Source organism: Protopterus annectens, chromosome 1.part1, assembly GCF_019279795.1.
Source record: "Protopterus annectens isolate FY-2018-M chromosome 1.part1, PAN1.0, whole genome shotgun sequence".
Taxonomy (NCBI): domain Eukaryota; kingdom Metazoa; phylum Chordata; order Ceratodontiformes; family Protopteridae; genus Protopterus; species Protopterus annectens.
Genome location: NC_056726.1, coordinates 543,072,630 through 543,092,881, shown reverse-complemented (window position 1 = coordinate 543,092,881; position 20,252 = coordinate 543,072,630). Strand labels below are relative to the sequence as shown.

At 45.3% G+C, this 20,252-nt stretch overlaps 1 protein-coding gene across 1 annotated transcript in view; it reads left to right on the top strand.

Annotated features, from left to right (window-relative positions):
• The window catches only part of CTNND1 (catenin delta 1), a gene marked incomplete in the record, with an annotated part of 1,335,518 nt that overhangs the window by 1,007,061 nt on the left and 308,205 nt on the right, over positions 1-20,252 (top strand).

Below are 20,252 nucleotides of genomic sequence, written 5' to 3'. Positions count from 1 at the left end.
TGCCACTGAGGCTCTGATAATTTTTTCACCGAATAAGTAGTAGTTGCAACGGGATAAGTTTCCGTGTAACCCTTAAACTAGTATATACAAACTTCATGGCTGCACAACATTGAGGAAGGGAAAATCTCCCAAAAATACTGCATAGCGGTTTTGAGCAGTCACTTGTTTCAGTCCAGCATAATCATGCAAATGGCTCCTGGCAGACTGAACAAACACAGGACAACTTGACCGAGTGTGGCAGAATAAAATCTTTTTTTTTTTTTTTTGTAATTGTGGCCTAACAAGTGTTTGCTACAAATGATGATTTTCCCATGGATGTTTTATAGCATTTATAAAGATGATAGTCATTCTAAATTACAATTTCACTTCAGTTTACCATAGTGTAACTGCAGGTTTTTTGACACACAGTCATCAGTAACATTTAATCGTTCTCATGTTGCAGTGATTGTAATTTGTCAGTCTGTTATACAGTGTGTGTATTTATAAATATATATATAATATAGGTCCATTTGATTTGGTCTCTCATTTCAATTTATTGACAGTTACCTTGGGTGCATTTCTACTTCAGGATGCATCTTTAACAAAAAGGAGCCAAAGTCTGATGGCAATGGGGAGTGGGGTTTGAACTTCCCTACCTGTGATCTCAGAGCTGGTATATTTAAGTAGCAGGCATATGTGAGTAACTTGCAGTTTTCCTTCAACCAGATTTCTGTGTTTAGTGGTAGATAATGTAGTTTTCCCTTGTTAATTAGATTTTGACTTTATCGATTCATACTTCAGTGAGGCTAGGAACTTTGTAGTCTGGACTTGTTTTTGAAAAATGTGGGGATGACAAGCACACAATGTGTATATCCAAGTACCAGGAGCCAGGCTTCTTTTTGAGACACTAGCTAACAGATTTTTGTATGAGCAGTTAGTGTGCAACTGTAAGCTTTTCCCCAAAACTTTGAGGTTGAAGTCCCAGGGATTTGTCCTTACTCTAATGTAGCACAACCTCAGATTTGCTGTTGGAGGGGGGTATGGTTGGTGCAGATTCCCCTGCACTGGGGATGTAGGGGAAACTTGCCCCTGTGCAAAAATGCTTTTCCTGTAGATTTGGATTGTAAGTGGTTTTAGCAGTGTAGCTCTTTTGCTCTCTTGTGGTTTGTTTTACCCTTTTGTGATCTTCTGAATGCTTGTCAGTCATGGTGCCCCAAGCATGAAACGGTACAAGGAACCATGATGTGAATGTACAGTCTGACACTTGGTGGTTGGGGCCCATTTTTTTTTGGTTCTGACCAGTAAGACATGCTATAGTGGTTTGGGGCTGCTGTTTTCCACGGCTTACAAAAAAGGCACAAGTAAGAATCACTAAACTCAGTGCTGTTTGACCTTGAGCATGCAGTAATTATGCAGTGTTGACCTGCATATAGGCATACTGCATCACACCCAAGAATAGGTTTCACAGTGCAAGTCCAGAAACTCTGAATTGGCAATCTTCCCTATTTGTTTTGCACTATGTAATCTGTTCTGGTGCTAGTTTGCCCACAGTAACTGTACTTTAAGCAGGTGCACATGCTTACACTGATGTCATGGATAGTTGATATTTTATACTGTAGCCTTCTTTTTTGGTCATAGGTAGAAAACTGTCACCATTCTAAATTACCTAATTTGGGAACTCCCACTTACTGTTTCCATTCTTGATAATAAGTCATGTAATTATAAACACAAGTGGTGATGTGTAGTAAAGCAGTCTTGTCAGAAGTTAATGGTAGCAACATGTCTGATAGTTTGGGCATTACTGTTTGCCTCGAACATACTCCCCCATTACCTCTAAAACTTCCTAACACATACCCCCTGCTAATAAATGCCCAATTTTCTGATGTCTTAACTAAGGATTACTGAACTCTAAGCTACACTGGCTGAATTTTCAGAGCACATCCCAGGCAGAGAAACAAGTGGAGAGAACAGTCCTAGGTTTCTACACTGCAAACCTCCAGGACAGTTCTGTTTGGTGGCCTGTCCAGAAGCCACAGATGCAGTGAAGTAGACTTTTACGTTCACTTTCTGATGTGCTTCCTGCTCTTGCTTAGCTGTCTGCTTACTTAATTGTCTAATTGCACTTTTACAGCTCTCTAGCTTCCTGGTTTAGTAACGTCACAGATCTGTTCACAGGATAGAGTAACTAGTTTTTGATATGACTGCTATACATTTCATAGCATGTTTTTAGTCATTTTCCCCAGCAGAAGACAGTTACAAACTTCATGTACCTTTTTATACGTTGCATAGAAGGCCATAGGTTCTCACATCTGTCCATGCCACTGAAAGCTTAACATTTAGTTTAACTGCTCTAGGCTTTATAAGGCTTAAATATTGATGGCAGAGTTGTTACTTGACTTGGAAAGAGTGGCAGATGCATTCTCAAACACTACGTTGCCCTACAGAAATTGTGGGTAAAATTTAAAGAACAGCTCTTGAGTAAAGGAATTGGTCAGAGCGGCAAAGTAATTGTTAAAAAGAGGAGAGAAGTCTCTTTGGGTCGACCCCATTGGAAATAAAGCATTGGCATTGCAGTTTGCATGCAGGTTATATATAAAGCTTTTTATAAAATGGAGAAAATATATGAAGGAATAAATGGCGGATTTGCATTAGCCATAGAAAATGGTATGCTCCTGTAGGTTGTGGAAATTGAACCAAACTACAGCTATGTATTTTACTCCATTCTGTTAGTTTTACCGAAATATCAAGCAAAAGGAAATAACTTGCAGATTCTGGGATAAACCCCCAAATATTATGGTAAACCCCCAGATGTAACACCATTCACATTTTGCCATTTTTAATAAAATGACACTGGTGTACATGGTTGCATTAAGATACGTTTTCTGAGTAAATCTACAGCTGCAGTGCGTATCACAGTATCTGTAACTTTACCTTTGTCAGTTCTGTTTCTAAAGTGTTGACTAGCTGTCTGTAAAACTTACTGTTTAGATCATTAATTTTACCTTTATTTTCAAGTCATACGTGAACAATTATAAGCTTGTATATTAAAAGTCACAGGTTTGTTGTTTGTGCACACAGACTTCGTTTGAATATTTTGGATTTGTAATTCTGAGGCCTCTGACGTAGTTGTTTACTTATCTTAAACAGTTTCTTATTACTTTAGCATTTCTTAGTAGTTAATCAACTTGTATCTTTAGCTGTTTACCATCTTCTTTTGTGAAGTGATGTTTGTTGATGAAATATATGATGTTAAGTTGTCTATCTCGCCTTCATTCTTGCTGGTTGGGTTCAGAGCCGATCCTCTGCTCTGACTCTGCCATCTACTCAAGTTCGAGAGCTATTTACTAGCTCGAGACCTCCCCTTATCCCACAATGCTTGGCACTAGATACCCAGATCTCATTTGCCGCTTCAGCTACGAGGTTGCGCTTTTACTGGCTCAGGTCGTATTAATCCTTTTGTTTGTATTGCTAGCTAATGTTTACCTTGTATTTTTCTTAGATATAGATTATTTCCCTTGTAGTGTAGTTGGACTGTGTATCCCCTAGTTTGTTCCACTGAGGAAACTCGTTTTCTGTTAGTTTCTACCCCCCCCCTTGTTTCTCTCTTAGTTGCTAACCCCACCCTTGTTGTACCTATAGGAGTAGTGTTTAGCCTTGTAGTATTTGTATATGTTTAAGGATAGTTGTGTGTGTGTGATAGTTTTATGGTTATTATTGTTAGCTTAACTAGTGCGGGGGTGTGAGTGTTTCTGTGTGCCTTGTTTAAGCACTAGTTTAATTTTTCTCTCTTTAGTATCCCCAGGCCAGTATGTCCAAGGATTCAAGAAGTGTGACTCGTGCTGTCAGAAGATGTCTGACAGACTGTCACACTTCTTGTGTTTATTGCTTGGGTTCCCTACACACCTGCAGGACTCCTGCTCGGTCTATCATGCCTTCAGCCCGAGAGACCTGCAGGAGCATAGGAACAAGCTTATTTTGAGAGGCTTACTTAAGCCAGAGGGATCTCCGGCGAAGCCTCAGTCGGGGAAATCCTCAAAGCCCGCCAAGCCGTCTGCTCCCAGTTCTGCGCTGTCGCCGGGCAGAGCATCTGCCTCCTCTTCGGCTCCGGCTGGAGCCGACATCCCTAGACCTCAATCGGCTCCGACTTTAGTGTTGGAGCCATCCGGCCGAAAACATTCTAGGTCCCCTTCCCTAGAATCGGTCCGTTCGGCTCCGAGGTCACCATTGCTTCCGTCAGAACGAAGCCATAGGTCCCACTCCTCTCGGTCTTTCAGGTTATCAGATCATAACTTGGAGAAGGGTGGTCAGTAGACTCCTTAAATCTCAGGCCCTGGCCAAAATGTTAACCAGCCCTTCTCAACAGACTGTGGCTGTCCCGGTGTCTTCAGCAGTTCCTCCTCCAACTCCCTTTTTGTGTTCGGAGCCGGAGCTGGTTGGGGCTCGAATCTTGGAAATGGAGCCGATACCAAATCCTTTGGCTCCGATCTCTTATTTGGTTCCTTCTTCGGAGGGATCTCTGCGCCGGGACTCCCCTCGTCTGCTCCAAGGGGGTGAGTAGCATCGGACTCTTGTCCGACCCCGTTCTCTCTCTCGGGGCTTCAGCGCAGGTGAGCTCGGCCCAGACATCGGCCTCGGAGCTGTCCCTCTCGGTGCCAGGAGGGGTTCACATCTCTTCGGAGCGGGGACCCTCTGCTCTGCCTGATAGGGGCGCCTTCAAGTTAATGAGGAGCGTGCTGACTCCTGAGTTGGCTTCTCGATTGGCCCCTTCAGCTCCTCCCTGCCTGCATCGGTTTCTGTCCACCCTCCTGACCCCAAGCATGCAGAACCGACGCTCCAGGTCACCTCATTGGGCGTATCTTCCTCTTCCGAGGCCTCCCCTGATCATTCAGAGGAGCCCCCTCGGAAGAGAAAATGTAAGAGGAAACATGTAGACTCCCCCGAGTCAAGTCATGTCTGATACCGACTTGGAGGATTCGGAAGGGTCCCCAAGATCCCCCTCTGAGTATGTCTCTTTTTCAGACATCCTAGAGATCCTTAAGCAGAGGGTGAACTGGACTGCCCTTAACCCTTCTGAGGACGAGTCGGTATACCTGGACGCGTTTGGTTCTCACCCTTCCACCTCCTGGGTGTCTCCACCCTTCGACCCGCTCATGGAAGTAGTCGCTCGAAGGGCGTGGTCAGCCCCGGACACAGTGGAACCAATTACCCACAGGCCAACTAAGTTCATTACAGCCCCACCCAACAAACAATTTTTGACAAAAGGTGTCCCCGTTGATGCCATGGTGGTGGCAGCAGCCACTAAGGAGGAGTTGGCTGACCCTTCGGTGCCTGTCCATCCACCTAATAGAGTCTAGGACAATGGACAGGTACAGGAAGCGGATGTTTTCCTCCGCGACCTTTTCCATGCGGTCGTTGAATTTTCTGTGCCATTTCACCCACCTTCAAAGGGATCTTCTCAAGGAACTCGGTGATGCCCTTCAGGATCCATCAGCTGCGGGGGCTCAGGAAAAGATCAACTCCCAGCTGGCGACCCTTAACTGTTGTCAACTCCTCCATGTGGCTCATTTCTTAGGCAGCCAATGGAGCGAGTAGGGCCGCAGGTACAGGCGTGGCTTTGAGAAGACATGCCTGGATGCGGTTATGTAACTTTGCTGACCCTTTAAGGCGTCCTTCACCAATACCCGCTTCGATGGTTCGACTCTGTTTGGACCACAGGTGCAGGATACCCTTACCAGGTGTGAGCAGGAAGGCAAGACTCTGCTGTGGGAGTCAGTTTTTCTACTCCATCTAGACCATACCCTAAGGGTCAGAAGAGTGGGAAAATGTGGTTTCGGAAACCCCAGGGAGTCGTGCCTCACACACGTGGTGAGTTTCCCTCCAGGGGCAGGGGAGGGAACAATAGTAGACGCCGCCCAAGGGGCAGAGGGGTCTGCAAAATCAGGGTAGCAGAGAATCTTTCTCTGACAAACCCTTTCAGCACCCCTGAGGGGGCTGCCCGACTGTCCACCTTCGGAGGCAGTCGGGGGAAGATTGTCACTGTACCCAGAAGCCTGGCAAGTCCTCACAAGAAAAATGGGTACGGTCCATCATATCCGAGGGTTACAAAATCCCCTTTGTCTACACCCCTGTACAAACAACCAAGTCTCTTCCAGATGTTCCACCCGGTCTAAGGGAACAAGCAGTGCTAGAAATTTCAAAACTGCTAGAAAAAGGGCCATCCAGCCAGTCCCGAATTTACTCCAAGTTCTTTTTGGTACCAAAAAAGACAGGGGACTGGAGAAATTGGATATGTGCTCCATAGACCTTCAGGATGAGTACTACCATATCAAAATGGACAGGCGCTCCAGAAGATTTCTCCGTTTCCGGCTGGGAGCCAGTCACTATCAATTCAGAGCCCTGCCCTTTGGTATCACCACAGCCCCCAGGGTGTTCAAATGCATGGCAGTGGTTACGGCTCACCTGAGACGGCGAGGATTCCAGGTGTTTCCATATCTAGACTGACTCCTTACTGCTTCCACCTGGCATCAGCTACTGCGAGCCAAGGATTATACCATCCAACCTTGCTCCGAGCTAGGTATCTAAAATTTCGAAAAGTCTGCATTGTCGCCTTGTCAGTCTATAACCTTTATAGGCACAAGATTAAATACAAAAGAGCTGTCTGCAAAACTTCCTCTAGACAGTGTCAGACGTTCACTGACATGTGCAGGGCTTACTACAGTGCAAGAGGATTCAGGCTAGATTTGTACTAAAAACTTTGGGTCTCATGGCAGCAGCAATCATACTAGATGTCCTTTAAAGATGCATCTGCAGTCATAACATATGGGTTGTCCTGCCTCAGGCAGCCCTTCGGTCGGCCGGATTCCAATGTCTGGGTCTGGCCTCGGCTGATGTCGCACTTTCCCCGACGTCAGAGCGTCTGGGTTATAAAAGCATCAGCCGACGCCATTTTCCTCAGTCTTTCTTGCCGCACGGTGCCCGAAGCAGAAGCTGTTCGCAAGTGACGGTCGGTCAGATCCAGAGATTTCAGCTACCGAAAACTTCGAACAAAGCTAAGTACCCCGTTGGGGACTCTTTCTTGCCTCAGCCGACGTCAGACAAAGTAAATAATTGTTTAACTTGTGGGAAACAAATACCTCATAAGGATTTCCATTCTTACTGCCTTCCTTGCTTAGGCCCAGACCATGACGTATCAGCTTGTTTAGCCTGTGCCTCCTTCAACCGACGGACTCTTAGACGTCGGTCGGAGTTTGCAGAGGAATTTTTTGGAGACGCTTTTGCTTATAAAATGCCGTCGGAGACTCCGACTTCGCATATGGTTAAAAAACGCAAGGAAAAGGACCGACGCCCACGGTTTCGGCTGAAACCACAGCTAGGCCTACCGCGAGTGTCTCGGTTTCGGCCGAAACAGAGTCCACGACGATTCCTATTACCGAAACCATACTTCCGACCACCGAGGCCAGAGAGGCCCCGGCTGAGTCGGCTTCAGAACTCCCTACCGAAGCTAGTGTTCAGGAATTGTCCGAACACCATACCTTTGAACATTTCTACCCCTGCACGTGGGGCAGCTAGGCCCCCAGCTTCTATGTCTATTAAGGCCTTCTCCAGGGCTAAAGCTGCCAAACTTTCAAAAGCTTTGCCTGCCAAATCTACATCCCAGAGGCCTTCCTCTAGCTCACAGATCCTCAGCCTTGCTGAGGACCTTATCTCCTTAATTAGGGGTTCACAACCTCACCCAGACAGGGCCTCTCAACCCCCTCCAGACAAAAAGCCCAGGACTGACCCCTCTGAACCTCACTCCTCAGATTACTCCACGGATGGATCTGATTTGTCAGACCACCAGGAAGGGACCTACTTGCCTTATGAGGATTCTGATGCAGAGGAATCTATCCCTTCGGCCACCCCTCCTGAAGAATTTTCCTTTGGGGAGACTTTACACTCCATGAGAGAGCACTTTCAATGGCAAGGTCAGGATTTCTCCGATTCTAGAAAAAGATTAAGGACCTTTTTGCATTTGCCTCAGCATAGGCCCTTAGCTATACCTCCTGTTCTAAATGTAATTGATGATGTGTACAATGATGTCAGTACAGCCCCTGATTCTCTTCCTCCGGCCCCTGCCAAACCTGACAGATATTACAGGGTCCCGGATTCTCTCTTCCATCTGTATAAAGCCTATGCTGCAGACCCAGAAACTATTTCTCAGGGCCCTAAAGGGGTTGCAGCCGCGACTGCCAAAAATCCCCTACCCTCTGAAAGAGAGTCTAGAGCTTTAGAGAGATGGGGAAAAAAGGTTTATACATCTGCTACTCTTTCTGCCAGGGCATTAAACTGTCAATTCCATATGATACAGTACCAAGAATTTTTGTTAGATCAACTGAGTAAGAAACTTTCTTCTCCTGAACCCTTAGACCGTAAATCCCTTCAGGATTTGGTACATAACTCACAACAGGTCAGTAATCATTTTTTAAAATGTGGCTATGATGCACTGGAGGCTTCATTTAGATCAGCTATGACTGGGGCAGTTATTCGTAGGCATGCCTGGCTGAAGGAGCAATCTTTGCCAGACCATGTCAAAGCTAAACTCCTCGATGCTCCAAGGAGAAACAAAATTTATTTGGCTCCCCTGCACAGGAGATTCTAAAAAAGGTTGAAGAAAAAGCAAAATCTGTGCAAACAGTTAAAGATTTCCTGCAAGTTCAACCACCGAGGTTCATCAGAAACTGGCCTACAAAGAATTGGTCCTTTCCAGACTCGTCCAGAGCACAGAGAGGCAGGAACAGGCGCCCTAGAGGCAGAGGTCAATCGAAGGGCCCCTACAGAGGCTGTCAGTGGCAGCCTGCCAACCAGAGGAGTAGTGCAACAGCTATAACTACAACAGGACAGACCCAATGACTTGACTCTGATTCCGCCTACCAGGGATCAACTGGAAGCACCCTTGGGCGGAAAACTGGCTTTATTCTCAAAAAACTGGCATTGCATTGCAAAGGATACATGGACATTGCAAATAATAGACAAAGGATACAGGTTTCACTTCCACACTTTGCCAAAAAGAAGCGGAATGCCAAACCTTCCACCAAACCAGAAGGCAGAGGCTTTAAAACAAATCCGCAATTTACTTCAGATGAAAGCTATAGAAAGGGTACCATGTACAGAACAAGGCCAAGGATTTTACTCCAGACTATTCCTTGTTCCAAGAAAAGAAAACCAATGGAGGCCTATTCTTGACCTGTCCGCACTGAACACTTATCTCATTGTGCCAAAATTCAAAATACTGACCCTACAGCAACTTCTTCCCATGTTGGGCAAGAAGTCTTGGCTGGTGACTCTAGATCTCAAGGAGGCATACCTGCACGTCCCTATCCGACCAGATTGCAGAAGACACCTCAGATTTATTGCAGGATCAGAGCATTATCATTTCTCAGCATTGCCCTTTGGCTTATCTACTGCGCCCAGAGTATTCACAAAATGCCTGGCATCAGTAATTGCACATTGCAGACTTCAGGGAATTCAAATTTATCCATACCTGGACGACTGCCTAATACAAGCGGACAACAAGAAAAAATTGTTAAAGGACTTGGCCTATGCAATACACCTGCTACAGACCTTGGGATACACAGTCAACATCCAAAAGTCCAAGACTAGTACCATCCCAAAGGATAACCTTTTTGGGTGCGGATCTGGACATAACCACCCAGATGGCTTTTCTCACAGAAGAAAAACAAAAGCAACTTCCAGATTACTTCATGATTCTGACAAGACAAACTCAGCTTACTGCAAGGAAAGTCCTGCAGGCCCTGGGTTACATGGCATCCTGCATAATTTTAATTCCACATGCCAGGCTGCATATGAGTAAATTACAATGGTACCTAAGGAGTGTATGGTCTCAACACAGTCAGTCTAGAAACCATGATACCAATCATTCCATGCCTTCAAAAGGAATTCCTGTGGTGGGCTCAGGCCTGCCAGTCCAACAGAGGGTTGCCTTTCAACAAACCAAAAACAAGGCAGACCATCACCACGGACGCCTCAGACCGAGGATGGGGAGCACACATGGAGGACAAACGTATCCAAGGCCTATGGCCTCAAGGGCAGCTAAGCATGCACATAAACCAAAAGGAAATGCTGGCAGTGAGGCATGCAATCGAGGCATTCAGCCCCTTCCTCCAACAAGGACATCTGTTAATAAGGACAGACAACACCACGGTCATGTGGTACATAAACAGGGAGGCACACATTCCTACCCTCTATGCCGGATGGCTATGAATCTGTGGAATCTATGCGTGAATCTCAATATCCAGCTGCAGGCCAAATTCGTACCAGGAAAGGAAAATGCACTAGCAGACAGCTTAAGCAGAACTACTATGAATGCACACGAATGGATGCTGCATCCAGACATCTTCAAACTCGTAACAAAGACATGGGGAATGCCTGAGATGGATCTGTTCGCCTCCCCACTCAACCACCAACTGAAGACATTCTGCTCAAGGACATACCACCCACAAGCATGGAGGGGTGGACTCTCTCTCTTTCAGCTGGAATGCCGTAACAGTATATGCCTTTCCACCTCTCCCATTGATGTACAAGGTTCTACTGAAGATCAGGGAGGAACAGCCAAAAGTGATACTAATAGCTCCGGACTGGCCAAGACAACACTGGTACCCACTATTGAGAGGCATGTCTCAGGCAAATTCATGGCCTCTTCCCCTATGGCCTCTTCTAACGCAGAACAATTTCAAGACCCTGCATCCCAACTTGAAAACATTGCAGCTAACTGCCTGGAAAATCCCTTAAATTCCAACCAAACTGTTTTATCTCAGAGGGTGAAGGACATCATCCTGGAGGCTCGCAGACCTTCCACAAGGAGGACATACTCAGCTAAATGGAAGAGATTTCTCATTTGGAGCGCATCAAAGGGCACAGATGTCACAGTGGCAAACCTAGCACACATCCTAGAATACTTAGCAGAATTGTTCCACAATGGCCTGTCTTATTCGTCCATTAAGATTCATGCTTCAGCAATTTCAGCAGAATACAATATGGATCCACCTATCTTCTCACACCCTCTTCTCAGGCAATTTTTGAGAGGGATCAAAAATGTTAAACCTCCAAGAAGACCCCCTCTACCTGCATGGGATCTCAATTTTGTGCTGGAAAAACTGACACTACCTCCTTTTGAACCAGCAGCATCAACAGACCTACAGTTTTTATCTTGGAAAACTGCATTCCTTCTGGCAATCACTTCAGCAAGAAGAGTATCTGAGTTACAAGCATTAATGGCAGTGCAGCCTTTTCTTATTTTTCACCAGGATAGTGTGTCACTAAGAACCAATCCTACTTTCATGCCAAAGGTGGTTTCTAGGGTATCCTTGAACCAAGCTAGTCACTTGCCTACGTTCTTCCCTAACCCACAGAACAAAGGGGAAAAACTTTTGCACACCCTGGATATACACAGACAACTACGCTACTATTTGGACAGAACGAAAACTAGCAGAAAAACTGACCAACTTTTTGTAGCATATGCAACTGGGGTGCAAGGAAGAGCAATTTCCAAACAGACAATTTCAAAATGGATAGGAAATTGCATTTGCTTTTGTTACTCCTTTCATGGAAAGACAGTTCCTGAAAATCAGGCCTCATTCCACAAGGGCCACAGCCACCACTACAGCTTTCCTATGAGGGGTGGCTACCAAGGACATTTTAGAAGCTGCTACTTGGAGCTCCATGCATACATTTGCCAAGCATTACAATCTACCTTTATACTCCAGATCCCGAGCAGGGTTTGCAACTGCAGTGCTGCAGGGGATCTTAACTACACCATCCTTCTCTTAGTACCTCCTCCCCCAGATTGGCTATGGTATTCTACCCATATGTTATGACTGCAGATGCATCCTTGAAGGACATAGTACAGTTTTGTACCTACTATAAATGTAGATGTCCGATAGGTATGTATCTGCAGTCAGGATTACCCACCCTCCTTCCCCTCTGTGGTATTCCTAGGGTACTTACCCCTCTTTCAGCTAGCTGGGGGAATCTATTATGGTGTATTTGTTTGTTTATACATGTATATAATTTGCAAATGTTTGGAACTTTTCAGCATTTATCCAAATTTAGCCTTCCTAGAGGGCACCTGGCATCTGGGGCAAGAAAAACTGAGGAAAATGGCGTCGGCTAATGCTTTTATACCCCAGACGCTCTGACGTCGGGTAAAGTGCGACATCAGCCGAGGCCAGACCCAGACTTTGGAATCCGGCCGACCGAAGGGCTGCCTGAGGCAGGACAACCCATATGTTATGACTGCAGATGCATACCTATCGGACATCTACATTTATTGTAGGTACAAAACTGTACTTTCCCTTGGCTCGTTTTCACATGCGGATTCTTCAGTGTATGCTCTTTACCCAATGGTCTTTTCAACAACTTCCAATGTCTCAAAATAATCACTCAATCATGCAAAGACCACCTGGCTTGGTGGATGGTCTTCCCTCTAGTACTCCAGGGCAGACCGTTTGTTCTTCCTCCTCCTGTTGCCACGGTGACCACGGATGCCTCCCTGATTGGGGGGGAGGGGTGCATTTTCAGGGCAGGACTGTCCAGGGCACTTGGCAACCTCTAGAGTACCACCTGCACATAAACGTCTTGGAGATGAGAGCGGTGCTTTTAGCGTTGCAAGCTCTTCAGGACTCTCTACCCACCGGGACTATTGCAATTCAAACAGACAATATGTCTGTAGTGTGGTACATCAACAAGAAGGGCGGAACCAAGTCCTATCCCTTATGTCGAGAAGCACTCAGACTCTGGCAGTGGGCGATCTCCTCTCAACGGTTTCTGATAGCAACGCACATCCCTGGGAAGTCCGTCATAGCGGACAGGCTAAGCAGAGCTATTCTCATGCCTCACGAGTGGTCTCTCAGTCAGTAGCGGACCAAATTTTCCGCAGATGGGGTCAACCTTGCTGTGACCTTTTCGCAACTCCTCTCAACAGCAAGTGCGACTATTTCTTCACACTCTTCCCCCTCCCTGGCCACTCCCCCAGAGACGCTCTAGTTCACGATTGGCCCCGGGGTCTTCTGTATGCATTTCCACCTTTTCCCCTAATTCCCAAACTAATTCAGAAGGCGACCGCATTGGGATCCAGGATGATCCTCATTGCCCCTTACTGGCCTCAACAAATTTGGTTCCCATTCCTGCATAGTCATCTGCTGGAGCAGCCTTGGAATCTGGACCCAGTGCCAGACCTCTTGGTCCATCAGTCGAGCGGGCTGCACCAATCCCTTCAGTCTCTCAACCTCACAGCTTGGTTGCTCCACTTCCAACCTTAGCCAGGCTTCCACATATTTGTCAGCCGGTGCGTGAAATCATCCTTTCTTCGCACAAATCTGCCACCAGGAAGACTTAAGCTAGTAAGTGGAAACATTTCTCTTTCTGGGCAGAGGCTAGGAATATAGACCCCTTTGCAGCCCCTGTCCATCACGTTTTAGATTCTTTAGCAGAACTTTTAAAAGCTGGTTCCTCGTCTGCCGCCATTAGGGTCCAATTAGCTGTTATTGCAAATTTCCACACTGGCCTGTCAGAAACCAGCATCATGTACCACAAACTTTGCAAGGCTTTTCTTAAAGGGACTATTTTGCTTAGGCCCCCGGTCAGAGATCCCCTGCCTCCGTGGGATTTAAACTTGATATTAGCATCCTTGATTCTCCCTCCTTTTGAACCTGCGGCTTCCTGTTCCTTAAAATTACTCTCCTGGAAGACACTTTTTAGTAGCCATCACCTCAGCTAGGAGAGTTTCGGAACTTCAAGCCCTCTGTATTCGTCCTCCTTACCTTGTGTTTCACAAGGATTGAGTTTCACTCAGGACTAATCCTCCTTTTCTGCCCAAGATCCCTTCTGAAACAAACCTGAATCAGGCTATTGATCTACCTGTCTTTTTTCCTAACTATTCGAACAAAGCTGAACAAAAGTTACACCAATTGGACGTTCATAGGAAATTACATTTTTATTTGGATAGGACTAAGCAAACAAGAAAATCAGACCAACTCTTCCTGTCCTATGCTGAGGGCAAACAGGGCCTGCCAGTTTCTAAAGTAACCCTTAACCAGGTGGTTGTCCTCTATTACTTTGATTTATCAGCTGAGACATAAAGAACTCCCTACTAAACCTAAAGGTCATTCCACCAGAGCGTTAGCTACTTCTGTAGCTTTTCAAGCTAGACTACCAATGGAATCTATTTGTGCTGCAGCCACATGGGCCTCATACCTTCATTTCATATTATAAGTTGGATATGGCCTCTAGGAGTAGAGCTGATTTTGGTTCCACTGTGCTCAAGAGTCTTTTCCGATGAGCCACCCAGGACTAAGGTGCTAGGGACGCTGTCCCAACCAGCAAGAATGAAGGCGAGATAGACAACTTAACATTAAGAAGTTATGTACCTACCATAACGTTCCAGGTTAGTTGTCTTCTCGCCTTCTTTCTTGCGTCCCACCCTCCATCCCCTTAGCCTGGACAGACCGAGAAGAGTCCCTCTTTGAGGCCTTCTTCCTCTGGCTGAGTTTTATCTGGGTTACGTCCTCTGTTTTAGTACTGTAGGTAAACCTTGTAGTTTGGACAGGTGTCCTTAAAATTCTTTTCTATGGTGTTAGCTCTGCCAAACAAGATCTGGGTATCTAGCGCCAAGCATTGTGGGATAAGGGGAGGCCTCGAGCCAGTAAATAGCTCTCGAGCTTTAGTAGATGGCAGAGTCGGAGCCTAGGATCAGCTCCGAACCCAACCAGCAAGAAAGAAGGCGAGAAGAAGACAACTAACATGGAACGTTATGGTAGGTACATAACTTCTTATTAAGCTGACTTCTGTTTGATTCTCTTTCTTTACCCCCACATAGGGTTGTGTTCTAAGTAGGGGGACTCTTGAGACAACTATTTTATTTTTGACTCCTGGATTGCAGTTTCCAGTGCAGTCCTTTCTTCATTTTATTGTACTGAAGTATTTAAATTTTTAACCAGCTTAACCCTTTCTGTATGAGGCCCTTTTATTAGTCTAAAGGGCGAAAAGGTTCATGTGGAAAACACACCAGCAAGCTTCTGTATGGTATCGTATTGTGCTCTCACTATAGCTTGTTTAATACTAATAGTAATAAACTTTTACATTGGATTCAACACTCTAATCACTGTTAGTTTGTGTATGGTACAGTGCAAAAATTTATAAAGCAACCATTGTGTATGATAAGTGCAAGCAGAGTAACATTTCTGGCAGTACTTGTAAATACATGGAAGAGGTGTTGAAAATTTGCCAAATCCAAGCAATGGTAGTAGAATCTTGATTATATCTTCTAGAAAAGTTGCAATCAAAGTTAGAAAGAACTTCACAGTAATTATATTACGTTAAAATTGCAATTTTTGATTTATGCCAGTGGTGTAGCTTACCATTCTGACCATGTAATTTCATAGCAGCAGGACTTGAACTTTTGAAAGTAGCTTTTCAGCTGAGTTTTGAATAGTTGCTAATTTGATTTGTATTACAATTGGCAGTGTATTCCAAAGCAGGCCATTAGCGGTATAAGTGGTCTCTATCTTGGTCATTTGTTTAGTGTGCTGGATGACTGGAGTGAGTTAGGTGTACAATTGTGATTGCAAGGAGTGTGTACTGTAATGCACTTTAAGTAGTCTGTGGGCAGAATGTAGTTGGTCATGTTCTTGGACCATGCAGTGATGGGATCTTTGCAGAACTGTGGTATATTGAGCCTTTGATCGGTAGTGATCCATCCAGATTTTATGTAAAGCTACTGTTAGTTTGCTTTAAAGTGCAACACACTGCATAGCCAAAGTGCTGTATATTGAAATGTTGGCACTTTAAATCCCAATTGCTGACAAACTGGGAAAAAAGGCCAAACTGGAAAAAAAGGCCAAAACTACAGGAGAACAAGTCCTCTTGACCATTACTGTTCTCGTTTAAACTGCATTTTTGCAAAGGACAAGCCCCCACTTGTGTATACCAACTGTGAGATTGCCATACCTCAAAGAAAAGGGAATATTCCAGGAACTGGCCAGCTTGGACTTGGTATATGAAAGTCCATTTTTTTGACCAGTCAACTTCTGTGTTTCAGGACTCGCTGTAGTGGATCCTGATAATTCAAATGGTTGTCAGCCCCAGACAAAAGGCCAAGACAAGAGGAGGATTATGCTTCCTCTGATCAAGTTTCTATTTCCTCTGAGGAACAGGATTACCCCCCCCCCCCCCCTTTATGAAGATTCTGATGCTGAAGACTCCATTCACTCAGCATCTCCCCTGAAGACTATTCCTTTGGGGAAACCTTACATACCATGAGGGAACATTTCCACTGGGAAGGTCAGGACTACTCCGACTCAAAGAAAAGGCTCCGAGAGTTTCTTTTGCTTCCCCAACACAGACCTCTTGCTATCCCTCCAGTTTTAGACATTGTGGATGATGTTTACTTAGAATCTAGTTTAAATCCAGATTCTCTGCCTCCTGCTCCAGCCAAACCAGATAGATATTATAGAGTGCCTGACTCTCACAAATTCCTTTACAAAAGCCCTGTTGCTGACCCAGAAACAATCTCCCAGGGTCCCAAAGGGGCTAGGGCTTCTATGGCTAAAAATCCTGTGCCCTCTGAAAGGGACTCTAGAGCACTAGATAGGTGGGGGAAGAAGGTTTGCACCTCAGCTACTCTAGCTATGAGAGCATTAAATTGTCAATTTCACATGCTAAAATATCAGCAATTCCTAATGTCTCAATTAAAACAAAAGATGAGCACACACTCTCAACAGTCTGAATTCAAGGAAATGCAAGATATGTTGCATGCAGCTGAACAGGTGGGCAAACATACTTTACAATGTGGATTTGATTCCTTGGAAGCTTCCTGTAGAGCAGCTGTTACTGGGTCTGTCATACGCAGGCATGCTTGGTTAAAGGAACAAATTCTGCCTGATCATGTTAAAGCAAAATTACTAGATGCACCTTTACAGCAGGATGTCTTATTTGGTGTCAAAGCAGAAGAGGTTTTAAAGAAAATGGAGGATAAGGCAAAGTCTATGCAGACGGTCAAGGATTTCTTACAGGTACAACCACCTCGCTTCAGCAGAAATTGGCCAACAAAAAATTGGTCCTTTCCAGCTTCTGACAGGCCACAGAGAGGCAAATACAGATGCCCAAGGGGCGCAGAGGTCAAGCACAAATTCCTTACAAACCTCGCCAATGGGGCACTGCAACACAGAAGGGAGGAGAAGACAGGCCCCAAACTACTAGAAGACAAACACAATGACTTAATCCTCAAACTGCCAAGCAAAACTCTCTTGGCAGCTCCCTTGGGATATCATCACAAAGGAGAAATGGGTCCGAGACATTATCTCACAAGGATACAGATTCCATTTTCACACCTTGCCAAGGATAAAAGGAATCCCAAACCTGCCACAAAATCAATGGTCAGAGGCACAAAAACAAATTGCAGCTCTCATGAACATGGGAGCCATTCAACTGGTGCCTACACAGGAGCAAAGCCAAGGATTTTACTCAAGGCTCTTTCTAGTCCCCAGAAAGGACAATGCATGGAGACCCATTCTGGACCTTTCAATTCTAAACACTTACTTGTAAGTACCCAAATTCAAGATGCTAACACTACAGCAGCTTCTTTCCCATGTTGGGCAATGGGCAAGAAGGCTTGGCTAGTAACGGACCTCAAGGAGGCATACCTGCATGTCCCTATCAGACAAAATTGCAGAAGATACCTCCATTTCATTGCAGGTTCAACCCATTGCCAGGTCTCTGCACTGCCCTTTGGCTTATCTACTACGCCCAGGGTCTTCACAAAATGCCTGGCACCAGTAATTGCATACTGCAGACAGAGGAATTCAAATATACCCATACCTGGACGACTGCCTCATCCAAGCAGAAAGCAAGGACATTCTCTTACATCTGGCCTTTGTCAAACACCTTTTAAGTTGCCTAGGGTACACAGTGAACGAAAAGAAATCAAAACTAGTGCCCTCACAAAACATGACATTCCTGGGTGCCAGCTTGAATACAACGGCCCAGATGGCTTATCTCACGCCAGACAAGCAACTACAACTAACTCAATACTTCAAAATATTGGCAACAAAGACCCAACTCCCTGCAAGAAAAATTCTGCAGGCCTTGGGATTCATGGCATCTTGCATACTACTAATACCGTTTGCAAAACTGCATATGAGGAAATTACAATGGTACCTGAAAAGCATATGGACTCAACACAGCCACAGCTTGGAAACAATGATACCTCTCATTCCCTGCCTTCAACAGGATTTTCTATGGTGGTCACAGGCATGTCACCTCAACAAGGGTCAGCCTTTCACCTTCCCCCCAGCCAGGCAAACTGACAGCAGATGCATCGGACTATGCTTGGAGAGCACATATGGCAGGACAGTGCGTTCAAGGCAAATGGACTACAGATCAAAGATATCTGCACATCAATCAAAAATAAATGCTAGCTGTACAGAATGCTCTGACAGCTTTCAAGGACCTCTTACATCCAGTCCAACTTATAATAAGGATGGACAATACCACAGTAATGTGGTACATAAACAAGCAAGGGGGTACACACTCCTATCCTCTATGCAGACAAGCAATGACCTTGTGGAACACAGCACTGACTTACCAAGTTCAATTACAAGCACAATTCCTGCCAGGAAGAAAGAACACATTGGCAGACGACCGAAGCAGAAACATCATGGATCCCCACGAGTGGAAACTGGATCCACAAGTATTTGCAATGATAACTCAAAAATGGGGCCGCCCAAACATAGATCTGTTCGCCAGCCCCCAAAACTATCAGCTACCAAAATTTTGCACAAGGACATTCCACCATCGAACTTGGAAAGTGGACGCACTCTCAGTTGGAAAATGTTGACAGTATATGCCTTTCCTCCACTGCCCCTTCTAACAAAGGTGCTACTGAAAGTCAGAATGGAGAGACCACAAATGATACTCATTGCACCAGATTGGCCACGCCAGCACTGGTACCCACTACTAAGGAACATGGCCCACAGCCCACCATGGATTTGACCACAAATTCCTCATCTGCTCACACAGCAAGACACTGAATACCTTAAATCTGGCTGCATGGCAAATCACCTAAACAACCAGCCAGCTCCTCTATCACAAGCTGTTATGGATGTCATTCTGGAGGCCAGGAGGCCCAGCACCAGGAAAGCCTACTCAGACAAATGGAAAAGATTTTGTGCTTGGAACCATGCTAAAGGCCGAAATCCCCTTGAGCCGGACATACCTCAGATTCTACAATATTTAACGGAGATGTTACACAAAGGACTTTCCTTTTTATCTATTAAAATCCACGCCTCAGCTATTTCAGCTCACTACAACACTGATCCTCCCTTATTTTCACATCCACTTCTAAAGCAGTACCTCAGAGGGGCCAAAAACATAAGACCTCCCAGGAGAGCACCCACTCCAACTTGGGACCTCAACTTTGTTCTGGAAAAGCTTACGCTACCACCTTTTGAGACAGCTTTCTCAGCTGATTTAAAGTTTATATCATGGAAAACTGCCCTGCTGCTAGCAATTACTTCAGCCAGAAGAGTCTCAGAGCTACAGGCACTAATGGCAGTGGAGCCTTTCATCATTTTTCATCGAGAGAGTCTCTCTATGAACTAACCCCTCCTTTATGCCAAAGGTGGTATTCAGTGTGGCTCTAAATCAAACCATCCATTTACCCACCTTTTTCCCAAATCCACAGAACAAAGGAGAAAGACTCCTGCACTCCTTGGACATTCACAGGCAACTACATTACTACTTGGATAAAACTAAGGCTTTCAGAAAATCTGACCAGCTCTTTGCATCTTATGCTACAGCATCACAAGGAAAGGCGATCTCAAAACAGACCATTTCAAAATGGATAGGACATTGCATACGTTTTTGTTACACCCATCATGGAAAACCCGTTCCTGCTAGCATAAGGCCCCACTCCACCAGGGCAGCAGCAGCTTACATCTACAGCCTTCCTCAGTGGGGGTGCCAACCAAGGATATTCTGGAAGCTGCAACTTGGAGTTCAGTACACGCCTTCACCAAACACTATCACTTACCACTATACTCTAAGACTAGAGCTGGCTTCGCCACTGCAGTTTTGCAGGGCCTACTAGCCTCTTCTAACCCTGGTTGATTCCACCTCCCATCCTTAGCTTTGGGATTCAACCCAAGTGTGATGACTGCAGCAGGGTAACACGATGATCTAACTGAAACCTTTCTATGCCTTTATATCTGATAAAACCTTTG